Source organism: Mustela nigripes, chromosome 17 (genome assembly GCF_022355385.1).
Source record: "Mustela nigripes isolate SB6536 chromosome 17, MUSNIG.SB6536, whole genome shotgun sequence".
Lineage (NCBI taxonomy): Eukaryota > Metazoa > Chordata > Mammalia > Carnivora > Mustelidae > Mustela > Mustela nigripes.
In genome coordinates, this window is record NC_081573.1 from 48616703 (window position 1) to 48639785 (window position 23083).

General features: G+C 39.3%; 1 pseudogene; it reads right to left on the minus strand.

Moving 5' to 3' along the window:
- Window positions 1-10535: 10535 nt before the first annotated feature.
- On the minus strand, window positions 10536-10618 carry LOC132006269 (U4 spliceosomal RNA; annotated as a pseudogene).
- Between the last annotated feature and the right edge of the window lie 12465 nt (window positions 10619-23083).

Genomic DNA, 23083 nt, shown 5'->3' on the forward strand with positions numbered 1-23083 from the left:
TATTCTTTGGATAAATACCTAGTAGTGAGATTGCTGGATCATAAGGTAGTTCTGTTTTTTTTTTTTTTCCAGTAACCTCCATACTGTGGCTGTACCAGTTTGCATTCTCACCAACAGTGCCCAAGGGTTCCTTTTCCCCTGTATCCTCATCAACACTTCTTGTTTCTTGTGTTGTTGATTTTAGGCATCTGATAGGTGTGATGTGATACTTCACTGTTGTTTTGATTTATATTTTCCCAATGATGAGTGATGTTGAGTATCTTTTCATATGTCTATTGGCCATCTGGATTTCTTCTTGGGAGAAATGTCTGTTCACGTCTTCTGCTCATTTTTTATTCTGATTATTTGTTTCTTGGGCGTTGAGTTTTACCAGTTCTTTATGTATTTTTTTAAAAAAAGATTTTTTTTTGACAGAGAGAGAGAGATCACAAGTAGGCAGAGAGGCAGGCAGAGAGAGAGGAGGAAGCAGGCTCCCTGCTGAGCAGAGAGCCTGATGTGGGGCCTGATCCCAGAACCCTGAGATCATGACCTGAGCTGAAGGCAGAAGCTTAACCCACTGAGGCACCCAGGTGCCCCTCCTTATGTATTTTTGATACTAACCCTTTATCGGATGTGTCATTTTCAAATATCTTCTCCCATTCTGTAAATTGCCTTTTAGTTTTGTTGATTGTTTCCTTTGATGTGCAGAAGCTTTGTATTTTGATGTGGTCCCAACAGTTTATGTTTGCTTTTGTTTCCCTTGCCTCCTTAGGAGACATATCTAGAAAAAAGTTGCTAGAGCTGATGTCAAAGAGGTTACTGCCTATATACTGTCACACACAACTAATGAGTCAATGAACACTATGTCAAAAACTGATGATGTATTAAATGTTGGCTAATTGAACATAATTAAAAAAACAAAAAGGTTACTCCTGTGTTCTCTTCTAGGGTTTTTATTTTCAGGTCTCACATTTAGGTCTTTAAGCCATTTTGACTTTATCTGTTGTGTGTGGTATAAGAAAGTGGTCCAGTTTCATTCTTTTGCACGTAGCTGTCCAGTTTTCCCACACCTTTTGTTGAAGAGACTATCTTTTCTCTACTGGATATTCTTTCCTGCTTTGTCAAATATTAATGACCAGACAGTTGTGGGTTTATTTCTGGGTTTTCTATCCTGGTCTCTTGCTCTATGCATCTATTTTTATGCTAATACCATACTGTTTTGATCATTACAGCTCTGTAATAGAACTTGAACTCTGGAATTGTCAAGCTTCCAGCTTTACTTTTCTTTTTCAAGATTGCTTTGGCTATTTGGGATCTTACATAGTTCCATACAAATTTGAGGAGTGTTTTGGTTTTAGTTCTGTGAAAAGTGCTGTTAGTATTTTGATAGGGATTGCATTAAATGTGTAGATTGCTTTGGGTACTTAGACATTTTAACAATATTTGTCCTTCCAATCGAAATCATCTTCAATTTCTTTTATGAGTGTTTTATAGTTTTCAGAATATAGGCTTTTCACTATCTGGTTGGGCTTATTCCTAGGTATCTTATTATTTGGGGCACAACTATAAATGGGATTGCTTTCTTAATTTTTCTTTCTGCTGCTTCATTATTGATGTATAAAAATGCAACAGATTTCTGCATATTGATTTGTATCCTGTGACTTTCCTGAATTTGTTTATCAGTTCCAGCAGTGTTTTGGTGGAGTCTTTAGGGTTTTCTCTATATAGTATCATGTCATCTGCAAAGAGTGGAAGTTTTACTTCTTCCTTCCCAATTTGGATGCCTTTTCTTTCTTTCTGTTGTCTGATTGCTGTGGCTAGGAATTCCAGTACTATGTTGAATGAAAGACATGAGAGTGGACATCCTTATGCTTTTCCTGACATCAGGGGAAAATGTCTCAGTTTTTCCCCCTTGCGTATGATGTTCACTGTGGGTTTTTTGTATATGGCCTTAATTATGTTGAGGTATGTTCCCTCTAAACCAAGTTTGTTGAGGATTTTTTTTTTTTCTTAAAGATTTTATTTATTCATTTGACAGACAGAGATCACAAGTAGGCAGAGAGGCAGAGAGAGAGAGAGAGAGAGAGAGAGAGAGGAAAGCAGGCTCCCCGCTGAGCAGAGAACCCCATGTAGGGCTCGATCCCAGGACCCTGAGATCATGACCTGCACTGAAGGCAGAGGCTTAACCCATTGAGCCACCCAGGCACCCCCCAAGTTTGTTGAGGGTTTTTATCATGAATGGATGTTATACTTCATCATATGCTTTTCCTGAATCTATTGAGATGATCATACAATTTTTATCCTTTCTCTTATTGATGTGATATATCATTTTGGTTGATTTTTTAATATTGAGCCATTCTTGCAACCCAGAAATAAATCCCACTTGATCATGGTGTATGATTCTTTTAACGTATTGTTGGATTCTGTTTGCTAGTGTTTTGTTGGGGATTTTTGCATCTATGTTCATCAGGGATACTGGCCTATAGTTGTTTATTTCTTGTGACGTCTTTATCTGGTTTTGGTATGAAGGTAATGCTGACCTATAGAACAAATTTGTAAGTTTTTCTTCCTTTTCTATTTTTGAGAAGAATAGGTATTAGCTTTTTAAATGTTTGGTAGAATTCACCTCTGTAGTTTTCTGGTTCTGGATTTTTGTTTGCTGGGAGTATTTTGATTACTGATTCAATTTCTTTGCTGGTTATTAATCCATTCAAATTTTCTTTTTCTTCCTGTTTCAGTTTTGGTAGTTTATATGTTTCTAGGAATTTACCATTTCTTCTGGGTTGTCCTAATTTGTTGGCATATAGTTTTTCATATTGTTTCATAATTGTTTGTATTTCTGTGTTGTTTTTTTGAAATTTTTCTTGCTTCTTGAGGTAGGCATGTATTGCTAAGAACTTCCCTCTTAGAACTGCTTTTGCTGCATCCCAAATTTTGGATGGTTGTGTTTTCATTTTCATTTGTTTCTGTTTATTTTTTGATTTCTCTTTCTATTTCCTGATTAACTGATTTATTGTTTAGTAGCATGTTATTTAACTTCCATGTATTTGTGCTTGTTCCAGGTTATTTTTTCTTGTGGTTGACATGTAGTTTCATACCATTGTGGTCAGAAAAGATTCATGGTATGACTTTGATCTTTTTTTCAATTTGTTGAGAATTGTTTTGTGGGCTAATATGTGATCTATTCTAGAGAATGTTCCATGTGTACTTGAAAAGAATGTGTCTTGTTCTATTTTAGGATGGAATATTCTGAAATATCTGCTAAACCCATATATTCCAGTATATCATTCAAAGCCATGTTTCCTTATTGCTTTTCTGTTTAGATGATCTGTGTATTGATGTAGTGGGGTGTTAAAATCCCCTACTATTATTGTATTGTTATTAGCTGTTTTATGTATTCAGGTGCTTCTATGTTAAGTACATAAATATTAACAATTGTTATATCTTCTTGTATAATTGTCCCCTTTATTATTACATAGTGTTCTTCTTTGTGTCTTTTTACAGTCTTTGTTTTAAAGACTCTTTGTCTGATGTAAGTATGACTATTCCGGCTTTCTTTCTTTCTTTTTTTGGAGATTTTATTTATTTATTAGAGAAAGAGAGTGCAAGTCAGGAGAAGGGCAGGGGGGAGCCCGATGCAGGGCTTGATCCCTGGACTCCTGGATCATGACCTGAGTTGAAGGCAGATGCCTGGCTGACTGAGCCACCCAGGCACTCCAACTCTGGCTTTCTTTTGACATCCGTTTGCATAACAGATGTTTCTCCATCCCCTTACCTGCAACCTGCAGTTGTCTTTAGGTCTAAAACCAGTCTCTTATAGGCAGCATATAGATGGGTCTTGTTTTTTTTAATCTACTCTGTCACCTTATGTCTTTTGATTGGATTGTTTAGTTCATTTACATTCAAAGTAATTATTGACAGATAAATATTTATTGACATTTTATGACTTATGGTTGTTTCTGAAGATTTTCTCTGACCCTTTCTTATCTTTCTTTCATGTTTTGCTGATTTTCTTTAGTGATATATTTGGATTTCTTTCTCTTTATTCTTTGCATACTTATTAGTGGTTTTGATATATGGTGACCATAGGTTTGTGTATAACTTCTTCTGAGTATAGTTGTCTATAATAAGCTGATGGTTGTTTAAGTTTTAGTGGAAAAAAGTTATAGTGGAATAGTTGAATGTATCATGTTGACTTTTAAGCAATATGAAGCATTCTAATAAAATATCTGTGGAGGAGCACTGAGTCCAATCATCATCAAATCTAATAATATTTTCCCCAATAACAAGCAAATTATCTCTGCCCTTGATGTTCTATCAGTTTGAGTTTTCAAAAGTGACCCGGAGTTTCTTTTAATTGAAGTAGTATATGCAAATCTCTTTCTTTCCCTCTCTCTCACTGTGGAAAACAAAATCTAGAAGCATATTGTACAAAATTCCAAATTTCTTAAATTCTTATTAGCAAGTAGTTTGCAAGTATCTAGGGAGGAAGGGCTGTATTTTCAGTATATCCTCCATGGAGAGTTTCATAACAGAAATAAGTAGTTGATTTAATTTTGTGGTAATCAATTTTTAATTTCAAATTATATTTTTCAAATTTAATATTAAAAAACTTGAAGTGTTACTTTTAATATGGGGTCCTCCAATGACAGAGCTATAGGGCAGAGAACAGACTTAGCATAGGGAACATGTTTATTAATCAACTGCTATTTTAAATTACCATAAAATGAATAACATTAGGTTTTTCTGTAGGAGTCAAAAAGTTAACATTAAAAAAATAAATGAATGAAATGCTATGAGAATGTGCTTGGCAAACAAGTATGTTTTACATTGGAAGATTTTTTTAATGTTAGAAATTGATAAACTAACCACCTCACACCAGTCAGAATGGTTAAAATTAACAAGCTAGGAAATGGCAGATGCTGGCAAGGATGCAGAGAAAGGGGAACCCTTTCTGCACTGTTGGTTAGAATGCAAGCTGGTGCAACCACTCTGGAAAACAGCATGGAGGTTCCTCAAAAAGTTGAAGATAGAGCTACCCTATGACCCAGCAATCGCACTACTGGGTATTTACCCTAAAGATACAAACGTAGTGATCTGAAGAGGCATGTGCATCCGAATGTTTATAGCAGCAATGTCCACAATAGCCAAACTATGGAAAGAACCTAAATGTCTATCAACAGATGAATGGGTAAAGAAGATGTGGTATATATATATATATTGGAATACTATGCAGCCATCAAAGAAAATGAAATCTGGCCATTTGCGACAACGTGGATAGAACTAGAGGGTATTGTGCTGAGTGAAATAAGTCAATCGGAGAAAGATAATTATCATATGATCTCCCTGATATGAGGAAGTTGAGAGGCAATCTGGGGAGTTTGGGGGGTAGGAAAGGAATAAATGAAACAAGATGGGATCAGGAGGGAGACAAACCATAAGAGACTCTTAATCTCACAAAACAAACTGAGGGTTGCCAGGGGGAGGGGGTAGGGAGAGGTGGTTGGGCTATGGACATTGGGGAAGGTATGTGCTATGGTGAGTGCTGTGAAATGTGTAAACCTGACGATTCACAGACCTGTACCCCTGGGGCTAATAATACTTTATATGTTAATAAAAAATAAGAAAAATTAAAGAAATTGATAAATTAGTTCTGTCTATAATGATGGAAATAGTCTATAATAGAGTGGCTACTGAACACTTGAAGTGAGGATAGTAGGACTGCGGAGGGGAACTTATTATTTTTTAATCTTTAATCAATATGCATGTAAGTTTAGGTAGATACATATGACTGCCATCTTAGAGAACACAGCTATACCCTAAAAATTAAGACACTGAAAGAAGGCGTGATCATTAGATGTTTAGAGGAGTATTTATCAATTGTGACTATAAACTCCACAGAGCGCATTAATAAAAATGGAAGTAAGGCTAAGTGATGACATTCTTTTTTTCCTCAACACTTTCTTTTTTTTTTTTTTTTTTAAAGATTTTATTTATTTATTTGACAGACAGAGATCACAAGTAGGCAGAGAGGCAGGCAGAAAGAGAGAGAGGAGGAAGCAGGCTCTCCACAGAGCGGACAGCCTGATGCGGGGCTTGATCCCAGGACCCTGGGATCATGACCTGAACCGAAGGCAGAGGCTTTAACCCACTGAGCCACCCAGGTGCCCCTCCTCAACACTTTCTTAACAGAGAATCTGTATGGTATTTCATAATTATCAAATTTTAGACCTCCAACCAATAAGCGTTGCTAATGTTGCTTGAGATATTAAACTAAAAAACGTGCTACACAAATGTTTAAACACTAGACAGTCATAGAAATCAACACCTCTCCCAATGTGCATTTCCATTTCCGGCTTACTGTCAGGCTCTTTGTCTTGTACTTTGAAACCTCATTGTCTGACAGAGAGTCTGCCGTATGGTGGGTGTAATTCTATATATGATGAATAGCTGGAAGTATGTTAGTTGTACGCACATTGCCTAGTCTGTGGTTCTCAAAGGCAAGTAGCTCAGTATCTACGCCTGGCAAGTGGCACAGTGAGTGGTGCAGAGCAGGCAACAGTAAATGCCTGTGAACTGACAGCTAGACTTGGCACCTGTTTATTCCTCTAGATCTTTTTTTTAATTTATGGATTTTTAATTTTTTTATTTGTCAGAGAGAAAGTGAGAGAGAGCACAAGTGGGGGGAGCAGCAGGCAGAGGGAGAAGCAGACTCCCCGCTGAGCAGGGAGCCTGATGCAGGACTCCATCCCAGGACCCTGTGCTTATGACCAGAGCCAAAGGCAGATTCTTAACCAACTGAGCCCCCCAGGTGCCCTATTTCTCTAATTATCATCAAGAAAAACGAATGGAAATCCTGTGTTTAATATGAATATGAATACATAAACATCACCACATGCACGTGTATACGTACACACACACACATACAAATGCTTTCATTTTTGTGTGAGCCAGAAAAGTTCAGTGTCTCTCTCCCCTCTGTTGACTTCCTGGTTTAGACTTCTGCATGTTAAATGCTAAATTTATTACTAAGAGCTGTGAGTTTCACACACTTGGCAGAGAAGTAGATTTTCTGGAAGGAGTACGTAAAATCCAAAGAAATGCGTGTATTTTAAAATGTTATGTGACTTGCAAGTTGCCTTTATTTAGAAGCAAAAGCAACCTTGTCCTTCACGAAGTCAACCATGTCTGCAGCGACAGAGAAGCCAGCATGTGGCTTCATCATCTTTTCCTTCGTACTCGGAATACCCCTTAAAGAGAAGAGCCTTTTTCTTTTCCTACCTTTCCTTAACCGTATTTTTGGGGTGTTGGCATGGAATGGCAGAAGTCTCAGAAAGAGGTTGCTGGCTTTAGCTTTGTGGAGAGAGACAAGAAGCAAGGCAGCCAAGCACAATGCAATGGGCAAAGGGAGTGTTGTACCCAGGCTCTTGTTATCTGGGGGTGCTGATGCTGTGTGCCAAGGAAAGTGCCCTTTGGCCCTCTTGAGAGTCTTGGAGAAACATTCTCCATTAGGACCTCGGAAAGAGCATGACAAGCTTTCTGGGAAAGGGAGGGAGGGCAGTGACTGTCGGAATGCTGGGCAAACTTCGTTGTGGGTTTTACCTATTTCTACCGAGTTGAACTTGGGTCATTTTTTTTTTTTTCATAATAGAAGTAATTCATTGAAGAATTTGGGGGTGGTTCTGGTTCTTCGGTGTGCTGTATGCAGTCCATAGTGGTTTGTATTAAGGAAATGCCAATGGTTGGGCAATTTCTAGGACTCTAAGGCAACCTTTCCTTGTGTTTTAAGGGTTCTGGTGGTTGTAGAAAGCACAGGTAGTTCTTGGATCATTTGCTCTGAGAGAAGCCAACTGCTCTGCCCTGAGGACATTCAAGCAGCCGCCAGAGACATCCATGAGTAGAGGGTGCGTGACTTCCTGCAAACAACCAGTTCCAGCTTGGATCTGGCATTAGGGAGTCACCTTAGAGTTCATTGTCCAGCCCCACTTGAACTTTCATGTTATCGTAGTTTGGGCAAACAGGTCAACTGCAAGCCTGTGAGAGACCCTGAGTGAGATGTACCGATTCCGGTGGTCCCGAATTCCTTAGCCACCGGAATCGTAGATTTTCCACTTCTGGCCATGTTGAAGTAACTGGTACTAGGTTTGTTTGTCTTCTTGCTATAAAAATTTTAAAAACTGGAAAGACGTGTGAAACAATGGTTTTTCAGAATTTGGGCAACAGGCAGCAAAGGACTGGGATCCAGGGGGAGGAGGGATAAGAGATGATGCGATCCCTACCGTTGCTCTGGTTACAACTACCTGGAGAGCCTTTGTGCACCTCTGCACCAGAAAGGATAAACCAGGCAGGGTATAACACTTCCGTGGAGTTGAGAAGACAGAGATTAGAATCTGGGGAGGAGGAAGTGGGTGGAATTTGCCAGAAGGGGGAGTCATGCAGAAAATGGCTCCAGAGATCAGAATAGGGGTCCTTTTGAATCTGTCACTGAATACTGGGCTTCACGTATGTGGGATGTGAAACTCTATGAGGCACCATGAAGATGAGCGAGGCAGCTAGAAGCTCAGCCACTTCCCAGAATTCACCATTGGCTGGGAGACACGTTCCATGGAACCGGGCTGCTTAGTCAGTGGAGAGAGCTGAAAGGTCAGGCTTTAGTAATGAGGCCAAACTAATAATAATTATAATACTTATTCTAATAAGCCTAATAATAATAATCCTAATCTAGACCCAGTAAAGCTTAAAAATAAGCCAACCTGAAAGTTACTTAACTGCCTGCCAAAACAAATTTCAGTATTCTTTATAGAAAGGCAAAACCTGGATAACCTCATAATATTTAATATCTATTACAAAATTATAAGACATGCAGAAGCAAGTCTATATAATGAGATAAAATAAACACATAAAATATTATTCATAATAAAGTATATAACTATATATGTTATAAACATATGTATATATACATATGTATTTACATACATATGTATAATTCTAGTTAACCCAGAAATAAATCAGGCAATAGGTACTTAGAAATACAAAGGTGAGAAAATTAGCTTAAGGGCTTTACAATGGTTATTTTAAATCTTTGTGTTTAAAATAATCATTATGTTTAAATCATTATGATAAAAATCTTCACTTTAAATATGATTAGGACAGGAATGGAAGATATAAAAATAAACCATGAACCGGTGGACATAAAAGTACAATATACAAAATGAAGATTTTACTGGATGGGACTAAGAGCAGCTACCAAAAAGGAAGACTCAGTGAACCTGAAGATGTACAAAAAGAATTATACAAAGGAACAATACCAAAAAATCTAAATGTATTGAATATACATTATATATATGTACATATATTTATATATTATATGTTAAATATACATAATACATTATGCACATATGTATGCACATATATGTGTATATATATACAGATATATATATTATATACAAATATACAATTAAGACAAGAAGCAGAGAAAAGTAAACATATAAAAAAAGAATAGAGAGCCCATGATTTGTAGGACAATATCAGGTCTAATTTACATTCAGTTCTGGGGAAAACATGGGATCAGAAAGAATTTCTAAACAAATAATAGCTGGAAAATTTCCAAAATTAATGAACTCTCTAAACCCAGAGATCTAAAAGATTCAGTGAACCCAACCGAGTGAGATAGATACAAAAAAAGAAAACAGATGGTGTCCCATCATAATAAAATTTGTGAAAACCATTGATTAAAAAAAATCTTAAAAACAATTGGAGAAAAAAGATACATTACATATTGGGCAATAAAGATAAGAATAATTTCAGATGTCTACTCAATAACTAGGCAAATCAGAGGGCAATGGAATTCTATTTTCATAGTCCTTAAAGAAAAGGAAGAAGCCCTATAATGTAGAATGTTAAATCCACAAAAAGTATTCAAAAGTGAAGGCAAAATAAAGGCTTTTTCAGACAAATATGTATATGATTTGACACCAGCAGACTTGCACTACAAGAAATGTTAAAGGAAGTTCTTCAAGTGTAGTAGAAATGGTAACAGATGGGAAATTGGACCCACACAAAGGAATAAAAGGTACCAAAAATGAGGAAAATCGATGTACAAAATGATGTGATTACTTACTGACAGTGATGAAAAGAGAAACAAAAACAACTGATTCTGTTTTTATTAGGGAAGTATTTTAACATATATTTACTTTAATTGAATAAAGCGTGAGGAAAGTACTCATGAAAACAAGATAAAACACGACAACCACAGAGTCAGGGTACACTCAGCTGAATTCGAACAGAAGCACTAAAGTGATGGGAAGGGGGTCTCCAAAGAGAAGACACAGTCTTTCTGCCAGTTCAGGCCGCTTCAGGTCTATTCAGAATATTTGCTGAAAAATGGCAAAGCTGAGGAAGTTCAAGAAACCCATCGGATATCTGAGTCTTACAATTCTGACAAGATGATACTCCCCCGAAATGTGACATTTTCAGGAGAATTCAGTCCGTGATATGAGATACTCATCTGTGCTTTGACTTTTTCTCATACTCCTTTGTTTCTCTGTCTCTTTTATTTTTTAATTTTCTTTTTTTTAATTAGCAATAATCGCTCCTCGGATAAACCTCATTGGCTATGATACTGCCACTGCGCAAAGCTTAATTTTCTTTTTTTAAAAAGATTTTACTTATTTATTTGACACAGAGAGAGAGAGGAAGAGAGAGAGAGAAAGAGAGATCACAAGTAAGCAGAGAAGCAGGCAGAGAGAGAGGGGGAAGCAGGCTCCCCGCTGAGCAGAGAGAGCCCAAAGCGGGGCTCGATCCCAGGACCCCGGGATCATGACCTGAGCTGAAGGCAGAGGCTTTAACCCACTGAACCACCCAGGCGCCCCTATTTTTTAATTTTCAAATGTGAAATATTAAGGTGTAATTGACATGTAATATTGTGTCCCTTGAGGGTATACAATGTGTTGATTTGATACATTTATAAATTGCAGTGTGATTACTGGTGTGCTTTTAGCTAACACTTCTATCATGTCACATAATTATCATTTCTTTTTTGGGGTGAGAATAATGCAGATCTAGTCTCTTAGAAACTTTGAAGTTTATCGTACAGTATTGTTGGCCATAATCTCTATGCTATGTATTAGATCTCCAGGACTTACTGATCTCCTAGTTGCCTGTCTGCACTCTAAACATCTCCCCGGTTTTCCCACCCACAACTGTCCTTCTACTCTGTTTCTATGAGTTCAGGTTTTTTAGATTCCACAAGTGAGATCATATAGTATTTGCCTTTCTCTTTCTGACTTATCTCACTTAGCATGATGCCCTCAATTTCTCTGTGTTGTTGCAGAATGTCAGGAAATCTTGCCTGGGGAAACACTGTCTACTGAGCCCCTTCTGTGATTGGTCTTCATGCTGGGTCCTGCGGGTGTTTGTTGAGTATTGCCCCTGCCTCGGTTGGACAGGATCTGCCCATGTCATCCAAGTGCCCTTCAGAGTAATTTAATTAATTATTTTAATTAATAAGATTCAAAAGCCTTTTGAGAGTTGCTTGGGAACATGGTGCTCACTCAGTCCTCCCCAGGTTGGGGTGGGGGGTGGGGGGAGGGGAGGCAGGCGACAAGGACAGGCAGGAGCTAGCCCTTATCAGAGGTCCTTCCCCACCTGAGCAGCACTGCTTGTCGAGATCGACTTGTTTTTGAGGAAGGATGAATATGAATTAGGAATCCTGCCTTAAGTATCCTTCTAAGAAGAAAAAATACATTTTGATGGGAAGCCTGTACTTGTAACTACTAAATTGAAATATTTGGTGATAGTTTTATGTGTGATATTTTCCCCGGTGATTTCTAAAGACCACAACAGGTATTTAATAAGTTTCAATCATTGTGGCCACTTTCCCACCAGCTCTGCGGAGAATACAAATCAGGTGCGTCTGCTGGGCGCTGCTCTTGTTCTGGGATGAGCTTCAGAATGAGATTGTTATTGGAAGCGGAGAGGAAGGAATGGAAAAGAGGTGCGAATGGAAATGAGAGTTTCTGGAACAGGCTCATCGAAGGTGCATATAGAGCACATATGCAGTCAAGTGTTAAATTTTTAGATTTTCCTGGGCGTGTAAACGTAAAGCAGGATCTATTTACGTGGCAGCAATATGATGCCACGATGTCTCGTTTTGTGAGATAATAACCCCCTTGGGCTAATGTGGTCATGGTTTCAGGCACTCCTCTATTTGTAGGAACCTCTCCTCAGAGCTCGAGCTCTCTGGGGAGCAGAGAATGGCAGTGTCACACCTCTGGGTAGAGCTGGGGTTCTGTCACTAACCGAGGTTGTCCAAAGCTGACCTTGTTACTTCCTCCCCCAGGGCAGCGGCTCCTGCTTCCAGCCCCGGAAGTCACAGAAGTCTCTGATCTTTCTCTTTCCCATCACCACATGCCTTCCGTTTTGTTTTACAAGGTACTTTATTTTTTATTTTTTTAAAGATTTTTCTTATTTATTTGACAGAGATGACAAGTAGGCAGAGAGGCAGGCAGGGAGAGAGGGGGAAGCAGGCTCCCTGCTGAGCAGAGAGCCTGATGTGGGGCTCTATCCCAGGACCCTGGGATCATGACCTGAGCCAAAAGCAGAGTCTCTAACCCACTGAGCCACCCAGGTGCCCCCACAAAGTACTTTAATTAATAAACAATGAATCTTGGAATACTGAAAAAATAAAATAAAATAAAATAAGAAAGGAAGGCTTTCCATTTCTGTGCCCATCCCTCTAGGCAAAACCAACCACAACACATCAGCACTACTACACATACCCCCACACAGCCGTGTGTGTGTGTGTGTGTGTGTGTGTGTGTGTGCCCTCATCTAGGCTCTTATAGGTAGACTTTTAGCTTAGGAGCCATTTGCTGGGACGCCTGGGTGGCTCAGTCTGTTAAGCTGCTGCCTTCAGCTCAGGTCATGATCCCAGGGTCCTGGGATCGAATCCTGCATCAGGCTCCTTGCTTAGTAGGGAGCCTGCTTCTCTCTCTGCCTCTCCCTGTCACTCTGCCTGCTTGTGGGCACGTGTCCTCTCTCTGACAAATAAATAAATAAATAAATAAAATCTTAAAAAAAAAAATTGCTTTCCTGACTACTGCTTATGATAATTAGCAAAATGTTAGGCCCAGCAGATAATACCATACCATCAATTAAATGAACTACCATGGAAATATGAAGAACTCAGGATACTTCAGAGAAAAATTATATGGGAGGGATAGCCTCTGTTAATACAGAGTCTAGAAAAGGTGCTCTTGGTCTAGTTTTGTCCGTTACCAATACCCGTATCTCACTTTATAATAGATAATAACATCCACTCTGTATTTTCAAAAGCTTGAGCGAAGTTTTACATGCGAGATGTTATGATGATGTTGAAATCATTTCTTTTTTCTTTCTTTTTTTTAAGATTTTTATTTATTTATTCGACAGACAGAGATCACAAGCAGGCAGAGAGGGAGGCAGAGAGAGAGGAAGGGAAGCAGGCCCCCTGCTGAGCAGAGAACCCGATGCGGGGCTGGATCCCAGATCCTGAGATCATGACCTGAGCCAAAGGCAGAGGCTTTCACCTTCTGAGCCACCCAGGCGCCCCTTGAAATCATTTCTTTAGGGCTTCTGAATCTTTTTATAATATTAATCTTAGTAATAATGACCACGTGTGGAGAATTTACTCTGAATCTGTGTATGCTTGAAGTTAAACTTGATGAATTTTTGTTAAAAATTGTGTGCTAGAGTCTTTATTCCTCTATGATACGTGTCACAAAATGCTGACCCTTTCCTGGTTAGTTGAGGGAACATTTTAGTTTGTGAGGTCTGGCAGTTGTCTTTTTCCTCCAAATAATCTTTTCTCCCTGTGCCCCTATTAAGAGGCCGAAAGCGTGGCTTGCTGCTGGATTCAGCTGGAGGTTATATCCCACACCAGGCTGCTGTGCTGTTCCCCCCGCAACCTCACTTAGCCGAGGGATCTTGCTTTTGTATTACATTCTAGCCACAACCGTGTAGAATAAATTTCTTGGTGGAGAAATTTTACTTCGCCTCGAAGCGAGTTATTTAAAGCGATCACAAGCTTGGATTCGTTGAGTCACTGCGATTAGTTGATTTACTGTGATGCTGTTCGCAATTTTTTTGTCGTAACCATCAATGACGCGGTTCAGCTTTGAGAGCTATCTTGAGAGTTCTGTTCAAGTTCTTGCCTGAGACAAGGGGCTCAAGGGTCAGGATTTAGAGTCAAAATGGTTACTTTTTATTCCTTGCCTTTAGGAGAGAGATTTGCATACCTCTGCCTCTCAGTACTCCGCAGGTAAAGGTTTTCCTTGGCAGCGTCTCTGCTAATCTTTTTTTCTTTAAAGAGCAAAGGGGAGGAGTCACACAGTCCAAGTCCTTAAAATTGAGGAAAACATAAAGCACAAGGAGGGAAAATAGGAAATATTTTCTCAGAGGGAGAGAGAATACCCTTGAAGAGCGAGGGGGCTGTTTTGGCTTAGGGCACATTGGGACACGTGTTCATCTCCTGGCTTCTCCCCAGATTCTCCTGATCCTTTAATAATTAACCATTTATCAGCTGCTGGTGGGACTGTAACTCAAGGTCAATTTTATACTCCTGCAAACTAGGCAAAGCATTGCAAACTAAATAGATGGTCCTTTTTTAAAAATGGGGTTAATAGAATTCTCTGACTTCCATTAATGTATTTTAATGCTCAACCTTTAGTCAATAGGTTTTCCTTAAAGTTAACTCAAATCTTTCCTTCTGGGAAACTAGAAACTAATGTCACTGGTCATCCGTTGGAGATGGGCCGACCAACCTATGTATCTGTGACTATATAAATATAATTTATACATTTTTAGGCTGACAGATCCTTCCTTCAGCCCTTCATGCCACTTCCAGAAACTCCTGTTAATCTTTCTTATAAGTAACATATTGCACTGAACACCAAGTCTTTCTTCACGTTACCCGCATAACGCACCAGTTGTTGGGCTGTGAATTAGAAGAGAGTCTGAGTCATGAACTCATTCTTAGCTTGGCTTCTCAAAGCTCCCCAGGTTTTTCCATTATATGTGTCTAAAGCCATTTCTCCTCCTCTTATGTTATATTTGTACCGATTTTTTCTTCCTAAAGGGATTACATCCACATCTGTTTCTATTAAACACCACTCTGCTTATCTTTCCTTTTCTCCAAATTGTCAAGGGCGCCTCTTTCTTCTTAATTCTGTGTCCTAGCCTCATCTCTATGGAGATTTATCTAAGACCTGCACTGAGGAAATATCTTATTAAAATATAAATAGATTCTCAACATTCTGAACACATTAAAGTCATCCAAATGTGGCTATTTATTTGTTGGGTTCATGTTTCTATTTCTTAAAAAACAAACAAACAAACAAACAAACAAAACAAAGACAGCAACCTTAATTAAATAGGGCTTTTGCATGGCGGGGTGGGGGGTAAGACATTTGGGAGTTTATGTATAAGTGTTCTTATGGCACAGTTATCCATGTAGTAAAATCAACAATTCACTTTATATTCCTTTCCTTATATCTTAAGAAAAAGAGTCTTTCCCCTTTGTTTGAGAAAAAATGTTTCAAGATTTTCATACCTGGTTGACAAAACAATTCATCTTTTCTGACTGCTTTAAAGGACTTTGACTCCTGTTTCGACCCATGCAGAATGGAAGTGTGTCCCCTCTCTCCACTCCTCTCTTGGGATGCAGTGTTTTTTATTAATAGGGAAAAAAATTCCAGAAATGGGAAACTGAGATGTGGTCCACATTACTTCAGAGATACAGCCAGCGAAACTCCAGTATTTGGTTCATCTGACAATCGTTGAGATGGCACACATGAAATCACGTGATGTGACTCAGCGCACTGTGAACGTTAATTAATTGATACCCACAAAAATAATTTAGGGACAAAAAGGCTATAGCAGTGGAAAAATACCAGTGTAGTGATGGCCACATATCACGAGCAGCTTTACAACCATCTTTCCCTCTTGTCAATGTTCTCATCCCCGTTGTCGACTAAGCTCGTGCCATACTTTGTCTGACTCTCCGGTCGTACAGGTTGGGATGTCCTCTGCTGTTAGAAACTGTGAAGAAGCTGAGCAGAGATGGTAGAAGGGGTCAGCCAGGAGGATGGCAAGCTGTCACTTGTGATAAGATGCAGGCCGTCTTGCAGATGAGAACCAAACTGTAGTAGGAGGTGAAAATACAAAATAATTTCAATACACGTGTTTATATGCACCCAGTCACACTCACACACAGCCAGCGAGTAAAGCAGAGTATTCCTTCTTTTTTTTTTTTTTTTTTTTTTTTTTTTTTTTTTTTTTTTTTTTTTTAAGATTTTATTCATTTATTTGACAGAGAGAGATCACAGGTAGGAAGAGAGGCAGGCAGAGAGAGAGGAGGAAGCAGGCTCCCTGCTGAGCAGAGAGCCCGATGCGGGACTCGATCCCATAAAGCAGAGTATTCCTGAAGAAAACACAAATAGAACATTCTAGAAGTCAACAAAGGCACACAGTTTTTTTGCTCATTTACTCATTCATGCTTTCATTTTTTTCAATATTTATGTAACCCCTTCCTAATCAATGCTGTGCACTAAGAAGACAATATGGGAATAAAATGATGGAATATCTTTAAGAAACTAGGATTAATCTGGGTAATATTTCCATATGTATAATATTAAATCATAATTAAAAAGTCAATGGTTTAATGTCTTTAACATGCAGTAGGATACTCCTGGGTCCATGGAAAAAGCCCACAGGTGGCAGGCAGGTAGTAATGTAGTTACTTATACCTTAGCTTTCTTCTAGTGGCCAGAGAAATGCAACGAACAAGTTTGTGCTTGATTGAGGACAGGGAAAAGGAAATAGAGCACCAAGTGGATTTCACTGGCTCACAGAAAATGAACTTCTCAATTCCTGTTTACCAGCTGCATTGGTTGCTTCTGCAAGCTTGCCATAGCTCTATATGGATTGTTTAGAAGGTGAGTTGCCAAGACCCGGATAGGACAAAGGGACACGTGAGAATGTGGATGTCGGCAGTGCATGAGTGCTCCTAATGGGAAAATGTTCGAGCTTTGAAGGTGGAAACACCAAGGCAGTGGATTAGAGTATAATGTTTCCACTGGTTCAACTGAGAGAGAGTTTGATGGGTCGTTTTCCCAGACTAATGAAAGGAAGGATGTTTCCTCTATGTGGATGGGGTGGTTCCAAATGAATTTAATTGTCCCCCCAAATGAGCATCATTCTGAGTGTCATGTATTCCATTCACACCAGGGGCACTGATTTATAATTACCCTAATGGAGCCCAGAATTGGGACAAATGGATATTCACGTTGCATTTTCTTTTGAGGCACTGTGTATATTGGGCACAGACTGCCGAAATGACAGGGTGCAAGTGAGGTTTGTTTATTTCAACTTGCTTGCAGTGGATGTGCATTTCTAGGTCACTGATTCCAGCACAGCAGTGTTCGTGGCAAACAGTGTATAGAGGGGGATTTATACGCAGGATGGCTGGCATAACTGGGTGGACTCTGGCTTGGTCTGCTTGGGTGGCTGACTCTAAATGAAGCCTGGGCATCTGCAGGTAGTGTCCCAGCTGATGAAAAATGCACTTGAGTTTGGACTTACTGATATCCAAGTACATAAAAGTGAAGCATATACTGAGTTGGGAGCATGGAAGAAAATCTACTATGAATAGCAAGAGAAGGGGTGACTAAAGTGTCTCATTGAGTCCCAAATTCTGTTTGCCATTTTATTGTGAGGGAGTCCATTAGCAAAAGAGATAAGATTTCAGGTCAATAGGTGCCTGGGTGGCTCAGTGGGCTGAGCCTCTGCCTTCAGCTCGGGTCATGGTTTCAGAGTCCTGGGATTGAGCCCCGCATCGGGCTCTCTGCTCAGCGCGGAGCCTGATTCCTCCTCTCTCTCTGCCTGCCTCTCTGCCTACTTGTGACCTCTCTCTCTCTGTCAAATAAATAAATAAATAAATAATCTTAAAGAAAAATATTTCAGATCGAGATCTTCCAAGTAATGTTAAGTACCCGTCTATCAGATCGTATCACTGGGGTGCCGTTAGCTGTGTTACTAGGTTCTAGGAGCGTATACTCACTTATCTTTCTAAGTTGGTTACATTCAGCCATGATGGTATTCAGCCTGTTGACACATGATTTGTAAGAGGATTTAGTTTTCCTTAAACTGCAATTGAATTCTGAAATAGAAATCTAATCTTAAAACTAGTACAGGGGCAATTTGCAAAAACATCTTAAAACATGAGTGCTGGGAATCTTAAAATAGTAGGAAGAATAATTTTCCTGGTGTCAGGAGAACATACGGTAGAAAGAACAGGGTCATTAGTAGCTGATTTTTTCAGCCAGATGCAGGCCCTGTGACATATTTAAGGTGATCCAAAGAGTGGTATTTGCGTAAGGGTGCAAATGGCTATCTTTGTGTTGAATTCTAAAGCCAATACTGGAATATAAATATAGATACCTTATTCTTTAGTCCTGGGATGAAAATTAGGTTATTTTTCGTTGTTATTGATTCCAGCCTCCATACTGGGTTTATAAAGAAATCAAAGACCAAACAGGCTGCTGTCTGTTCTTGCAGGTTCTCTCCGGGAAAGTTTATGGCACTGAAACCAGAGAGATGGGATTTCCACTTACTAAAATGAGAAGCCCTATTGGAACATCAGGTTTGGAAGATCAGGTGTTTGTTTTGGGGAGATGTGCCTTCAGTTTTGGACACAGAAAGTCTGTGATGGCTATTTGCAATCCTAGCAGAAATGTCAAGTAGACAGCTAGAATTTGGGGCTGACGTTGGGAATTGTCCTACACACGGAGTATTGGAAAGCTCCAGTTCTAAGATTTGCAAAGTCAAAACAGGCAACAACAAGAGAGCTCCAAGGGTGAGATTTCATACAGACAGAGAAGATGTCCTTGGGCAAAGTCTAGTGTTCAGAGGTCAGGGAGGTAGGAAAGAACCATCAACAAAATTTAGATGAGTGATCAGTGAGGAAGAAGGAAACACAGAAAGTGGGATAACCCGAAAGCCAAATGAAGGAAGTGTTTTGAGGGAATGACTGACCACATGAAAATGGCTGTTACACCAACGTGGGAGAAGATGCTTTTAGAGAGGAATGAGGACAAAACCTGTCATCTTTCACCAGCTGGGAATGGAGTGCTATTGTCTGTTCTGACTTTGCAAATCCTAGAATTTTTGGACTCTCTCTGTGCCTTTTTATTCCTGCTTACAAGTGGAAATTCTTTTCTCAGCTAATCTCTCTTGAAACGCTTTGTCAAATATATTCAATAACAAGCAGCTCATGCTATTAACCTTCTGTTGTCTAATTATTTCCCATACAAGTACCATATGATTAGGCACATGGACACTCTCTAAGGTTTTCAGACATGACTGCTTCCCAAATACTTGCTCCTTCATCACGTGGCTCACTATCTATCTCTCCAGCTTGTAATGTGATTTTCCTTACTGCTTCTTTAAGCCAATGCTATGCTAAGATTTATATTTTAAGGTTTTTAGCATGAGAATGAATCAGATGCTAGGCAATCCCCAAATTCCAATGGCCTAAAGAGCAAGAATTTATTTTTCACTCATAGAAAGCCCACTGCATGTTTGGGACTCCGCTCCTGGGTCACTTCTCCATGTCCTGGCTCAGCCTGGCACCTTCACACATGCCCAGGGCAGTACAGGCCTTGTTGGAAAGATGAAAACAGGCAACTAAGTTCTTCCAGTAGGAAGTTGCACACACCACTCTCAAAGCAAAACCAGATGGCCAGTTCCAGTTTCTAAGCCTTAAAGTAGAGGAATAGGATTTAGTAGCAAAGCCCGACTCAGTACATAAATCAGTGTAAAGCCACATGAATTTACTTTTTATCTTCTTGCATAATATCCAACTAATTTTTCTGTAGAAACTGTTTTACTTCATTCCTGGACCTGGTACTCTAAAGACATAATAGCTAGTGTGATATGAACAAGCAGGGGTTTTCAGTCAAACTTCAATAATCCTCTTAGAGGGAAAAATGTACTTCATTTGGCTTTATGATTTGAACTCTGTCCTGAAGTAATTCATGCCAGTTGTTAGCAGAACCTAGAAGTAAAACCATACCAGTTGTCACCTAAACCCCGGTCTCTTACTGATGCCATGTTTTTTTTTTCCCAAGGCCTCACCTTTGTTGTTCTATTTTATGTTTTTACAGGCTTGCACTGAAACAGCCCCTGTTTTTAGCTGCCGTTCCCCTCACCTCTCTTACCTTCTCAACACTGCCATTTGTTTGTTGTTGGTATTTTTATTCTGACAAAGACTAACATGCGTTTCTGTAAGTACTTTAGGTAGAATTGACGGCACCATAAAGCAGCCATATCACTCTTGATGTGAACGTATTTAAACACAGTTGATCTAGCGTTACCTGAGAATGAGTTATTTTGCCATTAGTAAATCCAGGTGTTGGTCAAGGAAACTCTCTCCACTCCGTTAGGTAAAGAGGAACTGGCAGGAGTGACCAACTGCACTAAAGAAAATCCGTGTGTCTTCTATTGGATTTTATTTCTACTCATATATTTGTAGTAGATGAGGAAAAATCAGCACAAATAAAAGTGGCTTTGTTTGGCCAACAGACACATAGAAAAGTGCCCAACATCACTCGGCATCAGGGAAATACAAATCAAAACCACAGTGAGATACCACCTCACACCAGTCAGAATGGCTAAAATTAACAAGTTGGGAAATGACACATGTTGGCGAGGATGCGGAGAAAGGGGAACCCTCCTACACTGTTGGTGGGAACGCACGCTGTGCAGGCACTCTGGAAGACAGTAAGGAGGTTCCTCAAAAAGTTGAATTTAGAGCTACTCTATGACTGACCAATTGCACTACTAGGCATTTACCCCAAAGATAGAAACATAGTGATCCAAAGAGACACCTGCATCCCAGTGTTTATAGCAGCAATGTCCCCAATAACTAAACTGTGGCAAGAGCCCAGATGTCCATCAATAGATGAACAGATAAAGAAGATGTGGTATATAGACACACAATGGAATATTATGCAGCCATCAAAAATGAAATCTTGCCATTTGCAATGATGTGGACGAAATTAGAGGGTATTATGCTAAGCAAAATAAGTCAATCAGAGAAAAACAATTATTGTATGATCTCATTGATATGTGGAACTTAAGAAATAAGGCAGAGGATCATAGAGGAAGAGAGGAAAAGAGGAAACAAGACAAAAACAAGGAGAGAGACAAACCACAAGAGACTCCTAGTCTCAGGAAACAAACTGAGAGTTGCTGGAGTGGGGGGTGGGGAGATGGGGTTACTGGATGATGGACATTGAGGAGGGTATGTGTTGTGATGAACACTGGGTATTATATAAGACTGATGAATGACATACCTGTACCACTGAAAGAAATAATACATTATATATGTTAATTTAAAAAGGTAATTAAAAAAGTGGCTTTATTTTGGACAGGTCTACAGTTCTACGAAAATAACTTCTTGTAGGTTAACATGTTCTTTGTGTGTAGTGATATGTAGTTTACAGATTGTTTCAGATTTCTGCTCATTTGCATCTCACGAGGTAAATAAGGAATGTGTACATTATCCCTTCTTTATGGACAAGTAAATACAGACTTTAAAAAAAATTCCAGACTTGCTAACATTCACACAGTCAGCTATTGACAAAGCTGGAATTAAAGCCCGTGTTATCTGTTTTCCTTCTGTGCAATTTCCACAAGCAATTTCCTAGATAATACAAAATGGAGAGTATTATTTTTTTTTTATCGTGACCCGAAATTTATTTTATCTCATTAAATAGATAGCTGTACTAAGCACAGCACTTGAGGCAGTTCAAGTAGTGGCCTTAGTTACCTGTGTGTCTGTGACTGTTGGAGGTTCCTTTTGTGTACCTGCCCATGGGGCATCTGACAGTGATTCATTTGTGGATTCTTCAAATATACTCCCAACATGAAAGAGGAGGGATTCTTTTTGTAAGTCACTCTTTATGAATTAGTCAGTTTTTAATTGTTCTCAACTGGTGGCAAATACTTCAGCACCTTGAATGGTGCTCTTGCTGTTTCAGGATCTTATCAGGGAACAGACTGACTTGTTACAGAGTTCAAGCCTGCACTTCTCTCTGACCCCTTTCTTTTGCTGATCATACTTGGGGCTTTGGAATTAGCAATTTGAAGGGGTTGTACCAGAACCCATCTCTTATCCACACTAGAAGGATTGAACCGTAAATACAGGGGGGCACTGATTGAATCAAATAGAGGTAGGAGCCAGAACTCTGACAAAGATAATCCTTGAAATCTGGGCTAATTTTTTTTTTTAATTTTTTTTTTTTAAAGATTTTATTTATTTATTTGTCAGAGAGAGAGTGAGTGAGAGCGAGCACAGGCAGACAGAGTGGAAGGAAGAGTCAGAGGGAGAAGCAGGCTCCCTGCGGAGCAAGGAGCCCGATGTGGGACTCGATCCCAGGACGCTGGGATCATGACCTGAGCCGAAGGCAGCTGCCCAACCAACTGAGCCACCCAGGCATCCCTGGGCTAATTTTTTTAATGTTTCCAACAGGTAATGCTGTACTCTTCGGCAATTTACTTTACCTCTCTGTACTTGTATTTCTTTATTTGATACATGGAGGGAATTACCACACAATATTTAATAATGCATAATAAATAACATGTCCAGTTTTATTTTCATTTCTATGGAACAGGTATCATATGATCTTAAGAGAATTCAATGATTAATATCTTTTCTAAGGCAATGTCAAAAGGAACTTTTTAGCTGATCCCACGAGTGGCCATTCTCTATAGGATAAGAACAAAGCCAAGCACTTCTGGTATCAATTTCTCTGGAGTAGAGAGTATATTGAAATAATAAAATTTTCTGCAAGAATACCAGTTAGAATTCAAGGTCAAATATGCCATTTATTAGAAAATTGGACTCCCAAGCTTAAATAAAAACAAGGGTTCATTTTAAACTTACTTAAAGAATATGGGCAAAATATATTAGACCAGAATTAAAGGAAGATGACCTGACTTCCGCTCCCAGGACCGATGTAATGGGGCACCGCAGCAAGTATGCTTATGCCCTCCAACCCAATCC